Source organism: Dermacentor andersoni, chromosome 3 (genome assembly GCF_023375885.2).
Source record: "Dermacentor andersoni chromosome 3, qqDerAnde1_hic_scaffold, whole genome shotgun sequence".
NCBI lineage: Eukaryota > Metazoa > Arthropoda > Arachnida > Ixodida > Ixodidae > Dermacentor > Dermacentor andersoni.
The window spans coordinates 137347920-137358888 of record NC_092816.1 but is presented as its reverse complement, the minus strand read 5'-3'; the positions used below and the strand labels follow the sequence as shown (position 1 = coordinate 137358888).

The following is a 10969-nucleotide window of genomic DNA, read 5'->3' as shown; positions in this document are numbered from 1 at the left end:
GACTCCCACGGATTGCGACGACTGGGCCATCGACCACTGTTCGCTGCAGCCGCTATATTCCTCGAGTACTTTACCCATCGCTCATCAGACCACGAGGCAGTGAAGGCACGTTTGGGCTTCTTTAGGGCGGTTGACCTGTGGGAACGCATTTGACTGTGAGGCACCGTCCGAGAGCATGTGCGCGTTCGACATCATCTTCTCTTCCCTCTCTTTCTCTCTATCTTCGTTCTATTACTATTTTCCCTTCCCTCAGGGTAGGGTAGCCAAATAGGCCTTCTTCTGGTTAGCACCCTTGCCTTCATCCTTTCTTTCATCCTTCTCCTTGAAGCACATATGCGGAGCGAAGCATTGGGGAATTTTAGAAATTGCGCACCCAGGTGCTTTGCGTACGCGAAATCCCAAACTTCATTACAGGCCGTTGGAGTTCTCTTGTACTCTCTTTGCATTCACAAAGCTGTGAAGACACTTTTGCTTTCTTTGAAAGCGACTGGCCTATTGATAATGATGTGATCATATTTTTGTCATATTTAACAAGTTCTCGCTAATAAAAAATAACGTGTTAGAAGTGCATGTAGATCCTAGTGATACACTGGCACGTATCTATGTGCTCATGTCAGCGCGTCCCTTTCTTTGTCTTCGTTCTTGAGCCATACTGAATTTTCAGCTTGCGGGACAGAATTCGCTTGAGGGGCACTCGAGGTATTACTATTTGCTTCGGGTTTGCAACTGAGAGCTAAAATTATTTAATTATTATTGACATTCATAGTACGAAAATCGGAAAATCAGACAATCAGTTAGTCAGTCAACTAGTGTCATTCTGGAAAGTTATTCCAAGTGGATACACCTTGCAGTCTCACCAGCTTCAATTCGTAAATTGCAACATGTGCCGTGAAGTAATTAAGAAGTTAAATAGTGATTTTTTATTCATTGGTTGAATGTGTGTTTCGAGTTCTTGTGGAAGTAATGTACGCCTCTCTGAATAATCCAGCTCAAGGATTAAGATTATGGTATCTGCGACAGGTAATAGTAAACATTCCGGAAACATTAAAGATGATCACCCCTTGTGTATAACCAGGAGCGCAAAACTCTACCGTTTCAAGTCAGCGCTTCCCGTCATCGCTGCATCTTTCAATTTGAGATTGAACCCTGGAGCCGTTTCATACTTGAAGATAACGAAGACTTACATGCAACCTATTTCCCAGAAATTTTAATACAGGTAGGCACTGCAGTTGACGTACTCGCCAGAGCTAAAGGGGCAGAACAATGGGGTCTCGACCAGAAAGGCCACTTATTGCTTGGGAGCTCGATTCTGAAACTTCGGTGGTTCCTCCGAAAACCTCCTAGCAGCAAATTCGAACACACCACTGCCCTGATTCTCTCACTGGCTCACTGACATGCACATATTTGTTTCCCTAAAAGTGCAGTGATGCTTTCATGCTGCGATTGATACATTCTCCTACAGCGCAGATCATCGCGGAAGCCTACTGCGCTCATCGGCCCATGGCGGATGGTGCTATAGGAGCCGGTGCCAAGTCATGACGCATTCCGGTATAGGTCAACTGCATGGTCTGATTTCACGAAATCCGCAAAACTGTGCGTCAACCACACGGGGAGTGACGATTGTTCTGGACTTCCACAGACTAAGTGGACCCAAAAGAGAAGAAATAGTCGGGCAAATTAGCCTCATTCAATACCAACAAAGCCACTCTTGCCGTGAGAGAAAGCTTGATGGGCATGATGAGGTGCTAAAACGATAGACGCGCGTGACGCCACCCTGTTCTTCCCGCACAGCTCGGCGTGACGTCATGGATTTTGACTGCGTCTGCATCAGACCTAACCAATTTTTATGCGTAAAGATATACTCCGCTGTATGCTGTAGTAGTCAAAGAATGGAATTAGCAAGTATCGAAAACTTTTCCGCTTGTACAACAGCCCATGCGAGTAGAAATACTTTTCCATCTGTAACGTCACGCCAAGACACCGGTACAAAGCTCCCGACGCGAAATGAAGTCACTAGAACTTGAACCTTCATTTTCTCTTAATATTCAAGCCCCTTCCGTGAAATGTAGGAAAGTATAGCTTTGAAAGCACCAAGGCCAACTAATTTAGGCTCCGTTCCAGTATTTGCCGTAGACGGCATAGTGGACAGCTAAATGGACAGCGGTCATCGTAAATCTCGTTTTAGTATTGACAAAGCCATCATTGAAGACTGCTTCGCTACGAAAGCACCGAAGTTGGAAACGATGCAGCCTGTGTTGCTGTCCAAACAAGGTGGCGACTGAGCAGGAAGGTTGGAAACGCGACGCGAAGTTCGTCTGCACACAAGGAAACGTAGTCGCGCTTTCCGACGCGCTTAGTGTAAATTATATTGCGTTTTTCATAGATTCGGGGACGCAAATAGTTAAAATGCAGAGATAATGTGCGCTTTTCTTTTCTTTTTCTTGTCGCTGCGAGCTGTGTCAAGTCGTGGAGGCGTCCTTCATGCGTCGTCCGGGCGGTTCCAGACGCGTTCCCTTACTTGGGCTCGAAGCTCTCTTGGTTGGTTCCATAACTCTCTACCTAGACTGTCTGCGATAGTTTGAACACACCCTCAGCGTTTCTCTTTAGCAGCCCTTTGAGTGTGTTCAGCCCCAGAGTCTCCGGGTCGTCATGTCTGAGCGTCGCTCCTTCTGATCGGCCCAAAGATTTACAGTCGTGCTCCAGTCGCCCCGCTTTCGTACTGTTCAGTTGATGCCACTGGCAATTGGTTCTGCACTAAATTAGAGCGCCTGATTCGCGGTCTACCTCATGGCACGTCTGTGCGAAAAAGAACAACAACAACGAAGAGCTGTGCGTTTCGGAACACTGTGTCACGATATCGTGCTGTTCCGCCCACGTTTGCCCCGCTGCGGGGATTGCATATCGGGTCCTCGATGCGGCTCCTCAATTCTGAAGGTTTATATTTTTTTAAAGTACTTGCTTTCTTGTTATCGTCGATCATGTGTCCTTCGGCATGAACACAAGCTTCGTTCGCTCACTTCACCACTCCTAAATAAAACTAAAATAAGTGATGATTTCAGGTACCAAAACAAACCACGGAATGAGACACACCCGGGTTCGAGTCCCGGACCAGGACGAATTTTTCTTCAACTCGGAGGCTTTTCTTTCGAGGAACCCGTATGGGTTTCCTTTGTAGCAATTGCTACGAACGAGTGGATGTCCGTTTTTCCCTTTATTCATTACTTCTCTCCACCTTGCGGGTTTCCGCAGAACTACTACGTCAAACTCTTGCCTTTGCTTCGTGTTGTCGACAAATTCGACTTCGCCCTGCCATCTGCTAGTCGCCTGGTTAGCTCAGATGGTAGAGCGGCTGCCCCGGAAAGGCGGTGGTCCCGGGTTCGAGTCCCGGACCAGAACGAATTTTTCTTCAACTCGGAGGCTTTTCTTTCGAGGAACCCGTATGGGTTTCCTTTGTAGCAATTGCTACGAACGGGTGGATGTCCGTTTTTTCCCTTTATTCTTTACTTCTCTCCACCTTGCGGGTTTCCGCAGAACTACTACGTCAAACTCTTGCCTTTGCTTCGTGTTGTCGACAAATTCGACTTCGCCCTGCCATCTGCTAGCCGCCTGGTTAGCTCAGATGGTAGAGCGGCTGCCCCGGAAAGGCGGTGGTCCCGGGTTCGAGTCCCGGACCAGGACGAATTTTTCTTCAACTCGGAGGCTTTTCTTTCGAGGAACCCGTATGGGTTTCCTTTGTAGCAATTGCTACGAACGGGTGGATGTCCGTTTTTCCCTTTATTCATTACTTCTCTCCACCTTGCGGGTTTCCGCAGAACTACTACGTCAGACACACCGTATACAAGTCGGGAGTCCGGAATAATTTTGACCCCCTCCACCCCCTTTCTGACTACGGCGTGCCTCATTATCAGATAATCAGATCGTGGTTCTGGCACGTAAAGCCCAATAATTCTATTTAATTTAGGTTGTTTAAGACGATCTCAAAACATATTACCCGGAGTTTTTTTTTTTTTTTTTTTTTTTTGCATTTCGCCCTAAACGGCCTCACCATATCAGGAACGAGAAAAAGGAAGTGTGAGATGTCGTATCCAGATCTAGAACAATTACTTCTGCTCATTTTGCGCGAGAGGTACTCCACGACCGCGTAGTATATATACGGATGGCTCAGCCGTCCTGCATGGTTTTCCCAGCAAGGGCCACAACCTTTACTTTCGAGTCGTTTTACCCGACGACATCGACGGCTGCGGAACTTGCAGGTCTTTGTGCCTCACTTCATCTCGTCGATATTTAGTGACTTTAAGGCAGCGCTGCAGTCGCCCCAGTGGCGCGGACCACAGAAACAACCTGTGTTCATGATAAGAGATCTCATTCATACCATGGCCGAGAAAGGGTACCATGTCACACTTCAGAGACTTTGATATCACTGTGACGCCATAAGCAATGAGCGCACTGATAATACTGCTCGGTCAGCTCTTCAAGGCAGCAAAGTGGAATCTATACCGTAAACAAAGTTAGATGCCGCTAGAAGACTTCGAGCGCTTGCACGAGACATCACGTTCTGCATGTGAAATGCCCCAAGTTCCCAAATAATTGGCTGCACCACCTGGACTCCTCACTAAGCCTTATCATCCCAAATGGACTCTGCCGAAGCAAGATCACCCTGCTTAATCGGTGATGGCAAGTAGCGGTCTCTACAAAGTCTTCTGCTTTTCGCATTGGAATAGCCAACAACGTTACGTGCATTGATTGTGGTGGCAAGCAGACCCTTCAACACGGTCGGTCTGGCTCCTCGCTACAGTGTAGAGACACTATCTCGCTTTCATAAAAAACCATTATCAGAGCAAACTATTTTGGAATGCCGACCTCATTGCAGCAGACAGCAACGAAGGCATTGGTACAGCTTTTAAGAGCCACAGACCTGTACAAGCGAATGTAGCTTGAATTGGTGTTTCATGTGTTACACGTGATCCTGTGATAAGAAGCGAACAAACACTGGCACCAAGGAGAACAAAGAGGAAATTGCGAAGGTTGTGGGATCCTTCCCCACTTGCTGTTGTTTTTTAATCCACTTTCATTTCCATTAATTTATCGTTTCTTTATTTCATTTACTAAGCGCAGTAATTCACCTGTGTTGTCCTCGGTGTCAATGTTCGTTGGCTTCTTATGATATGACTAATAAAAATCGGGCCCCTCGGTTACCCCCTTTCTTCTAGTTTATTACGTGATACTGTGATGGGGTTGCGAGCAGTGATTGTGACCAGCTGTGATCGCGTCTCTCTTTCATTACTTTCATATCTTTCTAGTCCCCCTTACCTTCTCCTTTCCCCCTGTGTAAAGCACCAAACCGGATTTTCAGTTCTGGCTAACCTCCCTGACTTTCTCCTTTCTTTCGTATTTCTTTCTCTCTCACCTCCACCAGAATACAGGCGCCAAGGCCGGCATTCAGCGAGCTTGCTGCCCATGTGCAAAATTCCGTAAGCATGCTTTCCCACACATGTGACTTGCTCTGACAATATGGCGGTGTTCTATCTGGCAGCACTCTTTATAGGGGCCCTGAAACACTTTTCTGACTAATCATAGAATGGAATCACCTTTAAATTACGTCTCGTAACGAATCTCCTGGTGCAAAAAAAAATCGAATCCTTCAAGCACAAGCAAAGTTAGACGTATAGTTATCAGACCAATCAGTGGCTTTCTCTCCGTTCATTTCCAGTAGCCCGCTAGAAGTTACCCGAGAGAAACTGCAAGGGGGCGCCATGTAGCAATGCCCGCTAAGTAAACATGTCTGAAATAGAGATTAATTAGAGGCGATTGGAAGATTGGTGGAAGAAAAGTAGGGAAACGAAAAAAAAAAAAACTGAGACGTACGAAAACAAAGTTCACAGTAGTTCACAAAATTTGGTTATGAGAATTCATCATGCGCTTTTCTTTTTCTTTTTTTTAGCCTAGGTAGGACATTAGGCAGTATAATAGCAAGAGCTTGGTGGCGCAACCCATCGCCCCGTTCCAAAGGGGACGCTCATAACATCCATCCATCCATCCATCCATCCATCCATCCGCCCAAAGGTTAGACGTGAGACGGCTCGTGGCGGCACCACGTGGCGGCCACGGTATATACGCTGCGCTTTTCATCTCGGAGGCCACGTGCAGCAGAAGCAGCAATGCGCAACTGTCGTTTTCAAACCGGCAGTGCGAAGCTGATATGATCTTTCTGTCTTTTTGAAATGGCAGATGTATATGCTTTTTCATTTATTTAACTCATATGAGCAATAGTTATATTACTAAAAGTGTTCTCGCGATCACAAAGTCCTCCATTAGCTGTTGTCGTTTCAGCTTATTGCCATGAGGCTACGTGACGACATTAAGGAAGCGAGAGCAGCCGATTGTTCATTGCTTTTGACAGGAGATTGTACAGTCCCTGCTGCATGCAGTGCAATACTATTTGGCTCGCGTGTTCACAGGAACGTCGTTAACCCTTTAAATTTAACGTAACAAAAAGGCCTGCAAGAACAGTAGATATCCAAGTATTAGTCTTCGCCTCTATATTCACCTTTATCTTGTTGCCGGCTTAACAGTGCGCCTCACAAATGTGCCGACTCTGAGCACCAGCACATGTTTTGATCACAGAACTGGCGAGCTTCGTCTCTCACTTCTTGGCGCACGTGGTGGTCATATTCGGACCACTGCAAAAAATGGTTCCTTTGTTTAAGCAATCTCTATTTTTGATTTGCATAGAAGTGCGTCTCAAGAACACATATTGGCCTTGTCAAACTGTGCTTGCTATTAGCTATACTTAGGTGTCCATGATAACACTCAACAAAATTGTTGAGCTGCCACATAAGGGTTGAAGCATGCTTTTCGGGCTGTGAGCCAGACGGACTGCCTTCTATGGCCTGTATGGATTCCTGCCAAAAATTATTTATTGAGTATCGCATCAGCATGATATACACCGGGCAGAAAGCTAAAAGAAATCGCTAGAAGGAACCCGCGTGGGTTTCCATTGTAGCAATTGCTACGATTAGCGGGACGTCTGATTTTCCCTTTATTAATTACTTCTCTCCACTTTGCGGGTGTCCGCAAAACTAGTGCGTCATACTCTTGCTTTTGCTTCGAGTTGTTGACGACTTCGCCCTGCCATCTGCTAGCCTCCTGGTTAGCTCAGATGGTAGAGCGGCTGCCCCGGGAAGGCGGTGGTCCCGGGTTCGAGTCCCGGACCAGGACGAATTTTTCTTCAACTGTGAGGCTTTTCTTCCAGGAACCCGTATGGGTTTCTATTGGAGCAATTGCTATGATTGGGTGGGTGTCTAATTTTCCCTTTATTAATAACTTCTCTCCACTTTGCGGGTTTCTGCACAGCTATTACAGGAAAAAGGCATATTTAGAATCATAATTTTATGCGAAATAAAAAAAAAATATACCTCGGGCAGCAGACATGCATATTGCCGTCAGAATGTTCTGCAGCATATCGAGAGTACAGAGAGGCGCATCACCAAAATTATATTCTGCCCTAGCGACTTAGAGCGCCATTCTAGTGGCGATGGTGCAACTGATCCCAGTGTAGTTCCTAAACTGTCAAAGCAGGCAGTAGGCAATCGAAATGTCCTTAGGCTGACTGTTGGCGGATGTGCTCCATCGCCTAATAAATATACACTGACGAAGCTCCCACTTCTTCGAAGAATCTGAACACAAAGTTTCATATATTGACCCTTGTTACTGATGGCAAGTGACGTTACTGACGTTACTGATGGCTGTGCACGGAGTGCGACAAACGGGACAAGTACACATATGTGACAAAAACGGGGTACCATTCAACAAAACTAAATTATCAAAATAAAAATTCCTAAAGATGTATCTAAATAATATGCTGAAGGAATTGTAGTAGGTTGCTTAGCTACGGCTGGAAAGTAATGCTTCTTTGCTTCTTCATCACGCTCCTGGATTTAAATGTTCACAGTTCAATGTGTTTGTGGGTTTGAAGAGTACAACTTTTATTGTTCCCATTTATTGTTAGTATAGCTCCAAAAACAGTGCGCTGCTGGCTTTCGTGAGCAAGTACCAAACATCAGTCTTGGGTCATATATTTACCTTTAACTGGCAGCTCAACAATATTGTTCACCCACTGCATTTTACTTAGTTCTTGAAGAAACATTTTCATATTTCATTTTGTATGTATTAGAGCATTATGAAAATGAAATAAAGCAAAAAAAATTTGGCCAAGTCTTTCGCATCGTGCCAGTGAAGGGGTGAGCAGGTCGACAACGTTTTCTTACTGCGTTAAAAAATTGTTTCAGGGCCCCTTTAGGCTAAAACGTGAGTTTCGATGGCTTGGAGGGTGCGAAGACCTTAGGGAGGCATGAATGACGCCAGCAGTACGCATCTTAACACCTTAATTGCGATTTTAGCTCGAGGTTCACCGTACTGATTACTTGGGTATGTAGAGAATCCCACTTGCAGGTTTTGCATATCTCCTGTGGCGACAGCACTTGTGTCCCAGCTGTCTGTCGGCGCAAGTATTTTTCCAGGAAGCGAGAAATACCTCCTCTTTTCGAGCAGGAACCTGCATAACGAAATAATCAATCGCACCGAGATGTGTGCGCGCTCAAAAATGTGACAGAAAGGCAAAACACCAAGCAGTATTCAACAATCTTGGAAATCACCGCGGGCGTGACGCATTTGGCGCTTAAGCGACAAGCGCGAGGGGGCGTTCCGGGTCGCCGGCTACGCTGAATCCCCCATATTGAACGCCGCCGGCTAAGAACGGTAGAAGCATAAGGTAGCTCGTTTCACGCACGCATACACAACAACGCTATACGTACACTGCGTTTTTTCGTGCGCCTTACGATATGGAATCTCAGAACCCGCAGTTTGCAGATAAGGCATGTGAAGGAGCTTGACTCGATGCGCAATATTTTCGCAAATCCTTCTCCCCCGCTGCATGCGGTACGACCGATGCGAGCGCCTTTGAAAAAAATAATACTAAGCACCCTGAGGGCGTCGCCGGTTTCTTCGCCGTTTAGCTCTGAGCACGGTAAACGCCTCCGGGTCGGGAAAGTGTCAACCGCATTCGTCGGAGTGCGATTTCCCTTGGCGTCGAGACGGTATTGAATTTGGTTACGCTACTCGGTACAAAGCACGACAATTCAGAAGAAAACGACACTGCGGCAGAACTTAGCACCGCGAACTCTCGAAGTGTGCGACAGCATAATTAGATTGCGACGGCCCGACAGCTGCGCGCGTCCTTGGACCCTCGTTTATCAAATTGAGGTTTCCATATCTCTTCTAAACTTCCGATTTCGGACTCACTGTGACGCCGCTCGCATACGCTCAACACTACTTGCGTTTTCGTTTATATCCAAGTGGGCGGAGTTCACCTATAATGCTATAAAGAAATGCATCATCGATAACGGAACCGAACTTTCGTCGTCTAGCACAGCAACCCGATGTTCTTACATTTAGGCCACGATCTCACGCACGATTCTCTCTTGCCAAAGTTGCGCTGTGAAACGTCGGGAGCATGCGTCCCGTGCCAGTTCCTTGCTTTCTTTCCTCGTGTCAGCTAGCACTTTGAAACGCTGTGCTAGCTTGCACTACCTTCGGGATCGGTCCACATATTTCAAACTGTACTATCTTCGCGGTCGGCCCGTATTTTTTGCCGGAACGGATACCAACAAGGTGGCTACAGTCGATTTATGACGCTATCGCACACGAAAATATTATGCGCAATAAGTGTTGTGCTTACCCTTGGGCCAAAAAGCTGAGGCCATGTAACAAAGAAGCTTTATGAGGGTTTCTATATCGAGCGCGCCAAAAAGAAGAAAGCTGTCTTCCTGGTCGCCAGAGCTATAGATGCCTCCTTTCCTTGTCGGAATGAATGGGAACACGCCCTAATCCCATCGTATTCTATAAAATTCCTCCGTCCGACAGTCCATCACGATTCAAAATGGTGGATGGCAGCGCTACGCCTCGACTGAAGCTGTGCTTGAATGCTCACTGCGCTTCAATGACACTGCGCGGTGATTCCGGAGCGACCCTTTTGTAACCATGTGGCTCTAAACCTCTGTTCTCACGCACTGATGTGAAGGTGCGTTTTTAAACAACGTATCGGTCACATGAATCACTGATGACTGCTACACTGAAAGCGCTCTCTTTTTCACACAGAGGGACGGCGCTATGTTTCTCTCGTGGAGTCGATAAAGTGCTCCGACACGACTCAATACACCTTTGTTAGCATAAGGCTATGGAAAAAATTTACTTGTTTGTTAACAAAGGCGCAATGTACAGGCAAGAAGAGCAGGCGGCTACTTTGACACTCCTCTTGTTCTTCTCAGCTCATTGCTTTCAACGACAATATTTGCCAAGTAACTTCAGAAATTTGGCGGTTAGTACCGCAAATTGCGCCGTTATAGTTTGCCAATTATTTCTCTATTCTTGGTTTCCTTGCCTGCATTGAATCTGACGGCAGCAGCTCCCGCATCTTAGGGACGTTACGCTCTGCCTGTTATTGGTACATCCGCCTCCGTTCGATCATGGCCAACGTGTTTCCGTGTTGGATGATCTGGCTACGCTTTCTCCGAGACTTCGGCAGATTCTGCACTCTCTTTTATAGAAAGCTGGGCAGCATGTTACACTCCTGTAACACGTGAAAGAGAAAGCCTGCTGCAGACTTGGTAATGCGCCATTTCGCATTGTCGAATTGCTGCTTTCGCAGTTAGCCTTCTTCGGTTCGTTTCCGACGCTTAGCCGCGGCTTCGCGCGCCCGTATGGCGGGGACAGACTCGCACCAACGATGTTTCTTTTCAACTTTATGCTGCATTTTCTCAGCAGGGGATTGAAACGTGTGCTGCTCTGTGTGTTGTATGGGCGATTTCACTGCATGTACGTACTGTTCGCTTCACTTTGCTCGGCGCTTGTAGCCTCAGCCTCATGGGGTATGATCCATTGCATGTTTGAGAAGGTCACGTGTTTCCTTTTT

The 10969-nt window shown here is 46.6% G+C and overlaps 2 non-coding genes across 2 annotated transcripts; both read left to right on the top strand.

Moving 5' to 3' along the window:
* Nucleotides 1–3604: 3604 nt before the first annotated feature.
* Nucleotides 3605–3679, top strand: TRNAS-GGA (transfer RNA serine (anticodon GGA)). The gene has a single exon. It is a non-coding gene; the product is annotated as a tRNA-Ser (tRNA).
* Nucleotides 3680–7144: 3465 nt separating this feature from the next.
* TRNAP-GGG (transfer RNA proline (anticodon GGG)) lies at nucleotides 7145–7218 on the top strand. Its single transcript has one exon. It is a non-coding gene; the product is annotated as a tRNA-Pro (tRNA).
* Nucleotides 7219–10969: the final 3751 nt, after the last annotated feature.